Raw genomic sequence first — 13,800 nt, 5'->3', positions numbered from 1 at the left:
ATATTTAAGGCATATGGTGCATTCTGGTCCTTGCCCCCTGGGCTGGGGCACCAGAATCCAGAATAACACCAAACAGGCCTCCTTGCATCATGGCACGAGGCTAGCTGTGTTCCATGCAGGATTTTTTGTGTGCAGGAAGGGGCACCTTCTTACCCAAAACAATCCTTAGAGGCATATTCCTCTATCTATGTGTGATGCAAAATTAAAAGAGGAAACAACAAGGAGGAAAATAGCTATTATTCCTCATTGTGTCCCTTTTGGAGAGGTATATCTTTTTGGCACATTCCAAGTTTACCAGGTTTGGTAAATCTGGAAAGGTGTCAAAAGTCATAGGAGTTGCAAGAGAACACCCATGGAATGCCTCCCTTGTGCAAAGTAATGCAATGCAGCGACTTGCGATCTATATTTTATAAGCCATTCAAAGCCACATTGAGTGGTGGTAGCATGATGCAAACTTTCATAAATATGCCCCGAAGTATTTAAAAGTGCCACAAACAATTATTTTATACTTAGGAAAAGTTACTATTAAGAAGTTAGGTTTTGGCTGCCTGAGGATCCAGCGGCTAAATAGTATTACCAGCAGCTCTCTTGACTCTGCTTCCCCTTAATGAAATATGAAAACTGCTCTCAGAGCAGGATCAATAGCTTAGACCTTTTGGCAGGAAGGCATGGGTGTCAGATATGTGACACATATAAGATCAGGTAAAGCGACTGGGGAGGATTTATTAACATCATTAAATTGAATTGGACTGGAAAGCACATTCATAGTCAAGTGTAAAGGGAGATCTGGAGAAAATAAATATTTTGTCCTGTGGACCCTCAGTGGCCAGTTTAACATCAAACCATTGGAAAGGGGAGCGGTTTGGTATATGTGAGTGGGAGGGGACTGATCTTTTCCTTAAAAACATCCGTGGCTTGCATACAAGTCCCCTTTAAGGGCAGAAAGATTGTGCCATCTTGGATTTTACATAGAATAGTACACTGTGGTATAGTTTGCAGCAAGCTTTACAGCTTAGCAACAGCTCATCAGGACACCTTCTAGACCTGCAGAAGAACAAAAGAGTATTGAACCTGATCTTAGAGTACTGTATGGAGAGAAGAAGAGCAGAGCCTTCTCACACTTGTACCCCAGAATAAGAAGTGGACTCCAAGGGACAGTTGGCTGACCTCCAGTGTTGCTACAGTACACAACAAGCTACAAGATGCCTTTGTCCAGGAATGCCCAGTTGAACTGTAGAAAATGGACATGAACTAGACCCTTCTGGTGGCCTCTGCTTAAGTGAGTCCCAGCCCCTAAGTGCTGCCCTTGAGGTCCTAAGAACTTTAGAAGTGGTGAAGAGGAGCTGCTCCAGAAACTCTGAAATGCTTCACCTTTGTCCCACTGTAGGATATCAATAGCTCCATAAAAATAGTAAGGGTCTGATTTCGAGTTTGGAGGAGGGGATTACCCCATCAAAAAGTGACAGATAGCCCATCCTTCATATTACACTTCCATTATAGCCTATGAAACTTGTAATACACAAACATGCTATCTGTCATGTTTGTGACAAAGTAATCCATCTGCCAGACTCTATATCAGGCCCTAAGTCCAAAGGTAAAAATCTTGAAATGGTGAAGGCACTAAAAGTATCCACCAAACCAAAGGACTTCCACAGACTTCCTACCAAAACCAATGGTATTCCCAGACGCTTGTCCAATGGCTATCTGGCTGCAAGAGGGCTTTGTTGGATGCAGCCTGCAACATTGTCCCACTGGAGAAATTCAACTTCCATTTCAGAGTCTAAGTTATTCAAAACAATCTTAGAGCAAGACAAAGTCGATTGGTATTCTTCATGCACTATATCTTGGTTGGTCTGAAATCGTGCCTAGGTCCTGGTCAACCATGGACAGTCTCAACCTTTCAGCACTTTACTTTTTTTTGCCTTTAATCTTTATAAATTCATGTCCCTATGTTCCTCTTATTGTTTTTTTATTTTTTATTTTGGTGTTATTGTACTCAATAAGGTTTTCTCTATCTTTATACATTTTGTGAGGAAATGCAGTTTATTATATGGTGTGGTTGTGTGACCTCACCAATTAATAAATTAAATGCTGTCTTGGCCCTGTCAAGCTCATTTGTAAAACCTATAGCTCAATCCTGGGTAGCTGTGGCTTTTGCAGTCGTGCTTAGACAAAGGAACAAGTGTATATTATTTAGAAGTATCCAAATAATGAAATGCCACACATTAAAGAACCCCAACACTAATTATAATACTAACTCATACTTTTATGAATTATGAGACACCAAATTGAACAAAATCCACAGAGGGTTCTTGAGAGATGAATGTTTAAGTAAATCAATATCATAGCAAAATTCCAACAATTATTGTTAACCACAAAGTTTGGAAACTTTACAAAACGTTTAATGAGTGATGTTTGTTACTCTTGCCAGTGTTGGGTGACCAACTCTAAAAGGAGGAATATTAGAGGGGGGTAATAAGGAGTGGTAGGATAGTTATCGTGTCACCAACCGTCTCAAGTACAATTACAGGATGTTGAGGATGCTGAGGATACTGTGTGGTTGACGGGGTACTTCTTGGAGCTTCTCCTCAGTCCACAGGCTGGTGGGGTGACTTTGGCCAGAGGGGTTGATCTCCTCTCAAGGTCCCTTTTGTGTAGCAAATGTCCAGTCACTACTGGACTACTGATCTCCGGGCCCACATAACCAGTGGTTTCCTTTGGTGATGGCTAGTGCCCATCTTGGGTGATGACCAAACTGCACTCTGGTGACTCTTCCATGACCAGCAGACTGGAGCATTTGGATTCACTCTGTCCGGCCACACATCAGCTGCCAGTGGTGAAAAAAAAAAACTATTGTGCCTGACTTACTACTCAAAATGGGCTTCTTCAACTTTTGTGGCTCTGGTGCTGTACCATGAAGTCAGACAGGTGACTCTTGGAGTTCACCTCTTTTGTATGGGGCTCAGGAACAACATTTCCATATGCCAGGCACCACGGACACACTTCTCTCTTTGGTAGGCTAAGGATCAGCAGAGACAGTTGAGTCATTGGTGCAGGAAACAGCAGGGTAGTCCTTCGGTCCTCTCTCCAGTCCAGACATGATGAGAGGTGTGGGCACCAGGGGTGCCATATTTATGCCTGGAAAGTACCCTCAGGTAATATGGTGGTCACAAGTCAATGAGCTACCAGGTCCTTTCCCAACTGACAACGACCTCCTTTAAAGTGCAGCAATCAGCTATCCCATAGTCCACTATTCTGTCAACTACCAAGCTGACCCACTCTCTTGATGTATGGAGCTTTGTAGCCCACCCAGGAGGTGTGACTCCTGAGGGCTAAATGGCCATGAAAAAACAGTTTGGCAACTGTTTTCCTGTCTCTGTCCATGAAACCAACCCGTCTACCAAAACACAAGAGCAGCCTCTCTCATGTTTGTCCACCATTTTTCCTTTACAGGTGTCTTCTCCTTTGTAGCTCGAGTTTTGGTCTCACACACAGCCTGCCTTCCTGCCAGGGAGAGGTGACACTTTTTCCAATGGCAAGTGTCTATTTTTCCCACTCCTGGGAGTCATTCACACTCCCCAGGGGGCAGTGAGCTGTTTTGCGGCCCGCATCTGCACATGTCTAGAGTGTCAACTTTCTAATAGTTGCATTTATTGAAAAGTTACATGAAATTCTACATGGGCATAAAATCAGGTTTAATGTGATGATTAATTTCATACCTTGAAGTGTCAACTTTAGTGGTGCCATTCAAGACTTAGCACAGCTGAGTTGTTAGCGTTTAATCCTGTACTTGCCAGTAGGGTAACTAGCCTTCCCGTAGCAAAAACAACAATTTGGATTTTTTCTGGTCGGAAATATAGAAATAAATGCCCCACTTTTTAGCTTATAACACCCTGATTTTGACTCGATGCCCCTGCGGTAGGGGTGACTGATAAGCATTAAAGGGGGAGGATCGGGCTTTGCCATTAGTTTAAATGACAAAGTTGAGTTAGCAGTTTAAAAGTTCTGCTCCTGTTTGCAGTGTCAGGCTGGGGGACATATTTTCCTCTGCTTTCACATCCATGGTGGTGCAATCAGTGCTGCATCCCTGGTGGGCCACGTTAACATATAGGCCCTGTGTACTCCTGGTACCATAAACTAGAGACCTGCGAGTATGTTAGCTTATGCCAATCCAACATATACCTTTAGGGGGCAGAACACTGGCACTGAGGACACTGGCACAGGTCGGCCCACAGTGCACTCTAAAAAGCCAACAGCATCAGTACAAAGCGTTGGGGGTGATCATGCAAAAAGAGGTATTTCTTTACAAAGTGGTTGTGGGATTTTTTATTGTGTTCTGTCTTTTTAACTGTTTTGTTACTGCTAAATACTTTAGACATTTTCCCAATCTAAACATGTCTGCTCTTTGCCATAGCTAATTTGGCTGAGCCTAAGTTGAAATGATTATAATTGTGTTTCACCCTGACACTTTGTGAACGTATTCCTTGTGGAGGACTCACATCCACCGCAATTACTTATCTACTTTCTTACAATACTCCACTCACAGCTCTATATAATGCAAGGTGTAACCCATTGAAATAGGCTTTTTCTTGTGCTGTCCATCTGACCACCATGTAATGCAAATACCCTACTAACACCGCTACACTCATGGATCTCCAGATAGCCATGCCAAGTTAAGTGCACTTTTCATTAAGCATCACCTGTAAATCCAAATGATGAACTACTTGCAAACTCCTGCAAAATACCAAAAAAACAAGAAGACAACTTTCTCTTCCCTTACCCCCATACTGGAAAAGTACTCCCCCAACCTGTTTTTGGTCTGCTCACTCTAAACTTTCAGAAAATTACTAAAGCAACTTCTATCTTCTACTCACCAATCTTCCTGGTCCTGCTTTTTAATGCTCCTCCTTTTGTCGTCAGCATCAAGTGATGCACACAAGAAATAGTAGTTAACCAATATAATGGTCTTAACTTTACAATGCACAAAAGTATGGTAAGCACAATAAACAAAAAACAAGGTAATTGTCTGATCACTACTGAATGAAAAACTCACCAAACTTAGGCAGTGAATTACTTTAGCAGGAGTCACAATCAGGGACCTCACCTAATCCACTGAATATTCAATTCAGATTTCTGTTCATAGGTAAACCATTCTAGCAGTATGTTGCAGGAAAAATAATGACAACCACAGAATCAAGAAAGTAAGTATATATAGAAAACCAAATGTACTTGTCTTAATTCTTAGCTCCATATCTACATACAAGTACACAGATACATATATAAACATACACATTCATAAATACGAATATATTACATATATTTTTTCAAGGTACATATATGTGGAATGTAAGAAAACAGGCTTTTTGCAGGTTTCCTCCAACTTTTTGCCCCATTTGTCATCTCCTAGCTGACAGTTTTTGATTTTCAGTGTGCACTGAGGTCTGCTTCTAGACCCCAATGACAGTGTTCTTTCCTCTTTCAAAATGTATTCTTGAATTTGTTACCCCCAACTGACATATGATGACTTACTTATAAGTTCCTGGTATATACACAGCTACCAAAGGCATGTAAGGCTAGCTGTCCACACAAGAGCTGCAGCACTGGTTGTGCCAGTCTGTGCGTGACAAAGTGAAAACACAACTCTCAGCTGCCATTGCAGACTGAAGAGGCTGCACAAACACTGCACACACAACTTTGCCATTACCACTAATGTCAAAGTCCACTAGTCCTTTAACTATATATGTAAGTCTCCTCTATGGCAGGCCGATGAAGGCCTATGGGAAGGAGCAGTATTTTGTTAAGATAGACATGTATTTTCTGATATGTCTATAACACAAAGCCCTAGAGTGTCTGTGGTTACTGAGGACAGTTACGTAGCCTTAAAAGGTAATTGCAGAGTTAACTGTTGGCGCTCCAATGCGTCTAACTTCTGACAGGGGCTATCTCACCCTGTCATGTAATTACCAAATAATACGGGACAACAAATGCGACTCAATGGTACAGTCGACATTTATGTCCGATTTAATCCTGGCCACTTTTGCAAAAGTTGCTATTCTTTGACCCAGCTAGTCCTGTGACTTTATACAGGTACAGGGAATGAGACGTGTTTCTGCCTGCCTGGGAAGAGGTGTGAATGAACCCAGGCCGAGAACAAATACTGTTGCCTCACTGGAGGTGTGACCCCCCCAGCCACAGGATGGGCTGCAAAAAGTGAGAGCCCAAAAGGCAAGCATCAAAAGGTCATGCGTCCTTTGAAAGGATGCTGTGACAACACTCCATCGTAGGAAGCTCTTTGTTTCCCCGTTGAATCAAGGATGAGAAGGAGACCACTCAGCACCCATTCGAAGTGCACAAAGAAAGACTGCGATCCCTGAGAGACTGCCCCTGCTGCACCTTGGGCTAGTGGAGTTTGGACTCTGTTCTGCACACCTGGCCCAGGGAAGAGTTGGTTGCTGACCCAAGTCTGAAGCTGAGACTCCAATGGTCAGTTAGCTAGCCTCTCAGAACTGTGCTGGGGACATTAAAGTTGGAAGAGCCAAACCCGCATTCCTGTAAGCCATCGCAGCTGCTTTGCCACTACCGGACGCCGGGCACTTCGAGTGACAATTTGGGAATAGCCAGAAGTTGCACCTGAGTTGCACCTGAGTCTGCTGGACATGTGGGTGTTGGTTGTGGCTGCTGTGTTGCAAGAATGAAAGGTGTTGCAAGAATGAAAGGTCTGCATCAGCAGCCTTTGACCCCTGCTTGGAGGACGTTGTGGGACCCCGTGTTCTGTGGCCTACGTTGCCCTCACTCACCTGTTGACCGAGGACCCAACCAGACTTAAACCCCATGGACCGTACGGCATCTGGAGCATCCATTGAGCATCCTTAAGCCTGCATCCCTCAGCATCAGGACCACTCTATAGAAGTCAAATGTGGTTGTCCTGTAAAGTCTGGAACTCACTTTAAAGATACTCTGGTGGCCAAAGCATCCTTTTCTGACTCCTAGACCTCTATCCGGTCATATTTGCTCACCCAACCCTGGTTGGAACAACCAAACTCACTGTTTTTAAACTTTTAAAAAAGTTTTCAAAAGTTTGCACAAACTTGACTTGCCAATGCTTGCTTATGCTTGATGTTAACAGTTGTAATTGCTTTAAAAAGTCACATCTCCAGAATCCTCCAGGTTACTTTAGTCATCAAAGACTCTAAAGATTCATAAAAGTATGCTCCATTTTTGTAAATTGTTGTGTTGTCTCTTTTCTGCTTGGTGACTTTCTTATTTCATTGTTTGGTGCTGTTGAATGCTTATCACATTGTTTCTTTGCGAGGCGTTGTTGCTCTGTGCCATAGCTATGAAAGAAATATGCTAAGGGTTGTGGAAATGCCTCTGGCTGGACCCAAGGAAATGAATGTGAGTGTAGTGTACAGCAAGACCCCAACCTCACCATATAGTACACTCATTTTTGTACATGGAGCTAAGTAAACCTATACCTGCCTATAGAAACTTACTTTGTCGATATTTTAGTCATTTATATGTATGATGTTGGAATCATGCACTCAACCAAAGCACCTTCCTCTCCGAAGGTCCAACCCCATGGTCTTATGATTAATCAATACAAATGGTGTGCACTGATAAGTTGTAAAATACATATGTATCCTAAATTGTTATGGTCCAACTCATTTTTTATTCTCTTCAAAATGTTAAAAGAAGACAGCCAATGTGTTTCATCCACCACATGTGATCTTCCTCAGGGCTATAAAGAAAACATATAATGTAGCCTTGGAGCCCACCATTGCAGGCTATACTAGCTATTAAAGGCCTGTTCCAGCGTTAAAGGCCCAAGCCGAAGGTGAGAGTCTTTACCAAGGGAGCAGGACTTTAATTGCTGGTATAGCCCTACTTCCTAGGGCTTTAAGGCTATTACAATATTCCACCATTAGAGGGCAGAATGTTCAAATAAATAAAACAAAGTCTTCATGGAGCCCAGGCTCCGTGAGGCTTGTGTTCACAGCTGTGACGCTCCAGGCTTTTACCAACCAGTAAAAGCCCTGAGCACTCCATTGTCTCCAAAGGAGCTCGCAACATTCCAATGTTCTAATAAGAGATACAGCCACAGAGATTGTTAAACTCCATTAAGTACACCCTCCAGTTTGTTAACCAGGTGGAATAAAGGCATTTTTATACAATACTTTATAAAGAGGATGTGTTGCTCATATTTCTGGGACACACAAATATAAGAATACTAAATCTCTACTTACCCATGTGCATTTACCTCCACAATATTTTGATCTTCAATATTTTGGTGACAATATTCTGGTAAATTGATATTTCCTATCCAGTTTTCTAGACTCCAACTGGTGGGGCATGGCTGTAAAATTAATTAAAAAGTGATTTGCCAATTTATCAGTGAGACAGCCAACATTACACTGATATTTTCTGATCATAGGCCAGGTAACATCAAATACTTAATCTATGGTGACCTTATTATCCTTATCCATCAATTCCTATGTATGCTGAGCTGAAAACTTAATCTATTCTGTACTAATCACCAATCAGGAAATCAGCTATAAAAATGTATTTGATGGTGGCAAAAAGAAAATGAAGCATGAATAAAATGCATCTCTCTAAGCTCCATTCATAAAATTACTATTTATGGATTTCTGAGAAAAGCAATTGCTCTTGTTAACATGAATGTCAGATGAATGCATTAGAGAACGCCTAATATTTAGAGCTAACAGTCCTTCTATGATCAATTCCTTAGTCAGATTTAACATGACACAGTCTATACTATGTAATCAATCAAAGGACTTGTTTATGTATCTATTTCTGGAGAAGGTGCATTTTCCTTCTTACCAAACTAGCAGTATATGACGTTCAGTAAGCAGTGAGTAGCATTATTTGTATTCTTCTCCTTTACATGAGTAACATGGGTATGGAAGCATTAGCAGTACCGTTATGTAAATAGCAATTCTGGACTTCCTTTTATCAGGCATACACAACCATAGATCTTGTCATGCATATCGGAACACTGAGGGAGTTGTAATACTATATTTTCAACATGTGGGTTCTTTCTGTAGATAGTTGGCCATTGAAAAGCAGGTAAATTAAAGGGTGTGAAAAACATTGCACCATCACTTTACAATCTCTTGCACAATGTGTGCTATATATGGAGATACCACACATGCTCAATGCTTACTTTGAAAAGTGCTGCAAAATATTCAGGGGCACATTTATACTCCGTTTGCGCCGAATTAGCATCGTTTTTTTCGATGCAAATTCGGCGCAAAACTAACGCCATATTTATACTTTGGCGCTAGACACGTCTAGCGCCAAAGTATGAGTAAAGAGCGTCATTTTTTAGCGTGAACGCCTTCCTTGCGTTAATGAGATGCAAGGTAGGCGTTCCCGTCCAAAAAAATGACTGCGACGCAAATGCGTCGTATTTATACTCCCGGGCAAAAATCACGCCCGGGAGTTGGCGGGGCAGAAAACCCTGCATTTGCGCCACTTTTTAACGCCTGGGTCAGGGCAGGCGTTAAGGGACCTGTGGGCTCAAAATGAGCCCACAGCTGCCCTCCCATGCCCCCAGGGACCCCCCCTGTCACCCTTGCCCACCCCAGGAGGACATCCAAGGATGGAGGGACCCACCCCAGGGACATTCAGGTAAGTTCAGGTAAGTATAATTTTTTTTTTTTTAAATATTTTTTGGTGGCATAGGGGGGCCTGATTTGTGCCCCCCTACATGCCTCAATGCCCAATGACCATGCCCAGGGGACATAAGTCCCCTGGGCATGGCCATTGGGCAAGGGGGCATGACTCCTGTCTTTACTAAGACAGGAGTCATGTAAATGGCGTCTGGGCGTCGTTAAAAATGGCGCAAATCGGGTGGAGGCGATTTTTTGCGTCAACCTGACTTGCACCATTTTTAAGACGCCCTAGCGCCATTTTTCCCTACGCCGGCGCTGCCTGGTGTACGTGGTTTTTTTCCACGCACACCAGGCAGCGCCGGTCTGCTTGCGCCGGCTAACGCCATTCAATAAATACGGCGCCCGCATGGCGCTTCAGAATGGCGTTAGCCGGCGCAAAATTTTTTGACGCTAAACTGTGTTAGCGCAGTTTAGCGTCAAAAAGTATAAATACGGGCCTCAGATTGTTATGCACCAAGATTACCTAGGCCCAGATTTATGTACAATTCACACAACACAGCAAGTGAAGTATCTGTGCAGTGTTGCATGAGCGTTATGGAGCAGGACAGTGCTATATCTACTAAAATGTGATGCTATTCTGCTCTCCCCTGTGCTGGCACACTGTTGACTGCCATGTGCCAACGGAGGCAATCATGCGCCATAATGCAAGGGTGTCTGTGTTGAGAGAATCCTAGTTTTTGTACTGGAAATAATACCCTTTAATACAAACACTGTGATTTAAGACATTCCCCACATTGAATGTGTGTGGAAGAATGCGGCACACATACAAAGAACGAAAAACAAAGAGGTATGAAAATATTTCTGCTTGGTCCACCCATGTTAAGAAGGTACAGGATTTTGGTGCAAATCCCTGTGAACAATTCTTCATAGATAGGGTTTTGTGTGAAAACCAATGGATGGTTGCATAAGAACACACATGCACCCATGGAAAGCCCCTTTGACTGAAAGTAACAGAAAGCAGTGTTACTTTAGGTTACAATCCAATGCAGATTCCAATTTAAATTGGATTGTAAATTCCATCACAGCACTTTGCATTAAGTAATGTCAACTCAATGGGAAATGATTGTAAATCTGGGCCCTCGTCTTGATTCCACAATAAGCCAGGTTCTTTTTTATCCCTGCTTCGTCTCTTTGTCACTACTTTCCTATATTCAATTTCTGCCTTCTTTCCCCCCTTTTTGCATTGTTCTACTCTGTTTGATGGTGAAAAATAAGTCCTGGTCCTCAAAAATTAGTGCTGGTGTCTCAACCTACAACCAAGAACACAAATTACACACTTGCCTGCTTTCAGACAGTTAGAAACCAATTAATTTGCTCTTTCTGTGCAATCTTCTCTGTAGTTTGCCGAGGCTACTGTCCTTTCCAATGGTATTTACAGAGAAGTGCAGTGTCCAATTGGCTGTTATCATGATGTTGCTCCAGGAGAAGTACTTCGGAGAGGATTTTCTACCCAATGAAATCAATTTGGATACTGTGCAAATGTATTTTCACAAAGGTATTGCTGATTTAATAACAACTAATTGGCCAAAAAAACAAGAGTGAATTCTTCAAATGAGGCATCTATGTAAATTCTAAGAGGGGGTATAGGTTCAACAGTTAGGTTGCACTTATTCCTCGTACCTTCTGTTAGAAATTGGGCCTCAAGTTAGCAGAGATATGCACCCTGTTCAAGTAGGGACCACAATCATAGTCAAGGTAAGTCAAATGCATACCCTAAACTAACCCATGCTCACGCTCTGGTAGGTTGCCACAGAGCAGTCAGGCTTAACTTTGGGGGCAATGTGTAAAGTATTTTTGCAACACTTAAATTACAGTAACACTTTGAAAACACCACAAAAGGGCCCCACACCAGTTTAATAAAATAATGAATATTGTTATGAATAAAACAAGAACAAAAATACACAAATCCTGTAAGTAGGACTTGAGACATGAGTTTTTAAAGAATAAACTGCAATAGAGTGCATAGAAATCAATGGCGCTACAAGGTTACTGGGGGTCGCATTAGACTGGGGTAAATCCAAAGTTCAGGCTGAATTAGCTGGAGGCCAGGCCGGCTACCGGACCTATGCAGGGCCCGCTGACAGCACCTACGATGGGAGGGTTGTGTTGACATCGAGGAGGCGATGCGAGGGCGATGCATCTGTTCTGATCAATGCAGTCCAGGGGATGCACAGTTGTAAATGCGAGGTCCTCGAGGTGTGGTGTCAAACTCCTTGTGATGAAGGAGATGCGTCGCCGTCGAGCTGTGCAGCCAGCCATGTAAAGGTGATGCTCCGGGTCTGGTGGCGATGCCTCTATCCTGAGCTTCGCACTCAGCAATGCAAAGTACTTGTCCTCAGCTGCAGCGGTGATGCGTCGGCATCAAGGGAAAATGCGGCGGTTCCAATTTGCGCAATGTCATTGATGTGCAGATTTTTGCAGGAAAATAGCTGAAAAATCCAATTTCAAGGCCCAAGGCTAGATTGGCACCTCTTGTCAGGACAGGACTCTCAGCTGGCAGAGCTCAGCAACTGAGCAGAGTTGTAGGAAGTCTTTGATGGCCCTGAGACTTCAGAACAGGAGGCATGCCAATACACCCTTGAAGTCACTTACGTTCTTTAGAGGATGTAGAAAGATAAGTCCAGTCCTTCTCACCCAAAGGCAAGAGGCAGAGGGCCAACACAGCAAAGCAGTTCAGGAGAGTTTCATTCCCACTTGGCAGCACAACAGTCCTTCTTCCTGGCAGCATGTCCTCAGATTCAGAAGTGTACTGATTTGGTGGGGTTTGGGTCCAGTACTTATACCCAGTTGAGCCTTCGAAGTGGGGGATACTTCAAAGAGATGCCTTTGAAGTGCACAAGGCTCAGTCCTTCCTTTCGTGGCTCCAGACACTCTACAGGGGGTTATGCAGCTCTTTGTGTGGAGACATCCCTATTCAGGTGCAAGTGTCAGATCCTCCCTTCCATCTAGCCTAAGAAAGCCCATCAACATGGTGATGCACCATCAAAATGTAAATGTCACAACCCTGTTCACTTTGTGTATGACTGTCTAGAGAGAATGCACAAAGCCCATCTGTCATCCACCCCGGACATGTATTCAGAGACAGACAGATGCATAGAATGGTTAAAGTAAGAAAATACAAACTTTCTAAAAGTGTCATTTTCGGACTTTCAATTTAAAATGCAATTTCATCATAAGTTGCGATTTTAAAGTCTGAGTTCAGAGACACCAGACTCCAAATGTCTATATTTTTCTAATTGGAAATTAGACTTAAAAGCTCTATCAAGGTAATCCCAATGATAATTTATGGGAGAGATAGTCCTTGAAGTAGTGTTAAACACATTTAATAGTTTTTGACTACCGCAACAGGTTAAACTTAAAAATACATATCAAACTTTTTAAATACACTGCACCCTGCCCTTGGGGCTAGCCAGGGCCTTTCATGGGAATGACTTACATGTACTGAAAAGGAAGGTTTGGGCCTGGCAAGTGGATGCACTTGCCAGGTCGAAATTACAATTTAACACTGCTCACATGGGATCTGTATGCCAGGCCCAAGACATTTTTAAAGCTATAGATTTCTGAAAAGTAGATAAATTCAGAATTCAGCAAGGGCTCATATGTGTAGATCCCTCAAGGTTTTCCCAAGGAAAATAACTGTTGAAATACATATAGGGTTTACACTTTCTCCAAGAGCCCAAGGCACAGACGCCAACAACTGAGATGCACTGTACAATTGTTTTTCATTGAGCACCGAGTATAGACAAATTCATATGGTGAAATATGTAGATTGATAAATGGGTATCAGGGAAACCTATGTATTTCTGAAATGGGCACAAAATACAGAGTTTAGGAGCAGTGGTGATTTGTACACCTCTGAATTTGTGGGTAGCTATAATAGTATGTGATTTAGAGGGTATGTATAAAAAAAATTCTTTCTTATACACTTGCTTACATTTGAAAGGCACAACTGCAACAATATCCATTTGGTAGTAACAAATGTTGGACTATTATATCCTTCCACAAGTCTTCCAACTTGTGGGAAGGACTAGTGGCTGTGACAGCAAACAGGCCAAAATAGAACATGGGTGCATTATATTTTGCCCCTGAAAACTGTTTTTTTCCAATG

The sequence above is a fragment of the Pleurodeles waltl genome, chromosome 2_2 (assembly GCF_031143425.1).
Source record: "Pleurodeles waltl isolate 20211129_DDA chromosome 2_2, aPleWal1.hap1.20221129, whole genome shotgun sequence".
Taxonomy (NCBI): domain Eukaryota; kingdom Metazoa; phylum Chordata; class Amphibia; order Caudata; family Salamandridae; genus Pleurodeles; species Pleurodeles waltl.
Note: the sequence above shows the minus strand (reverse complement) of the source record.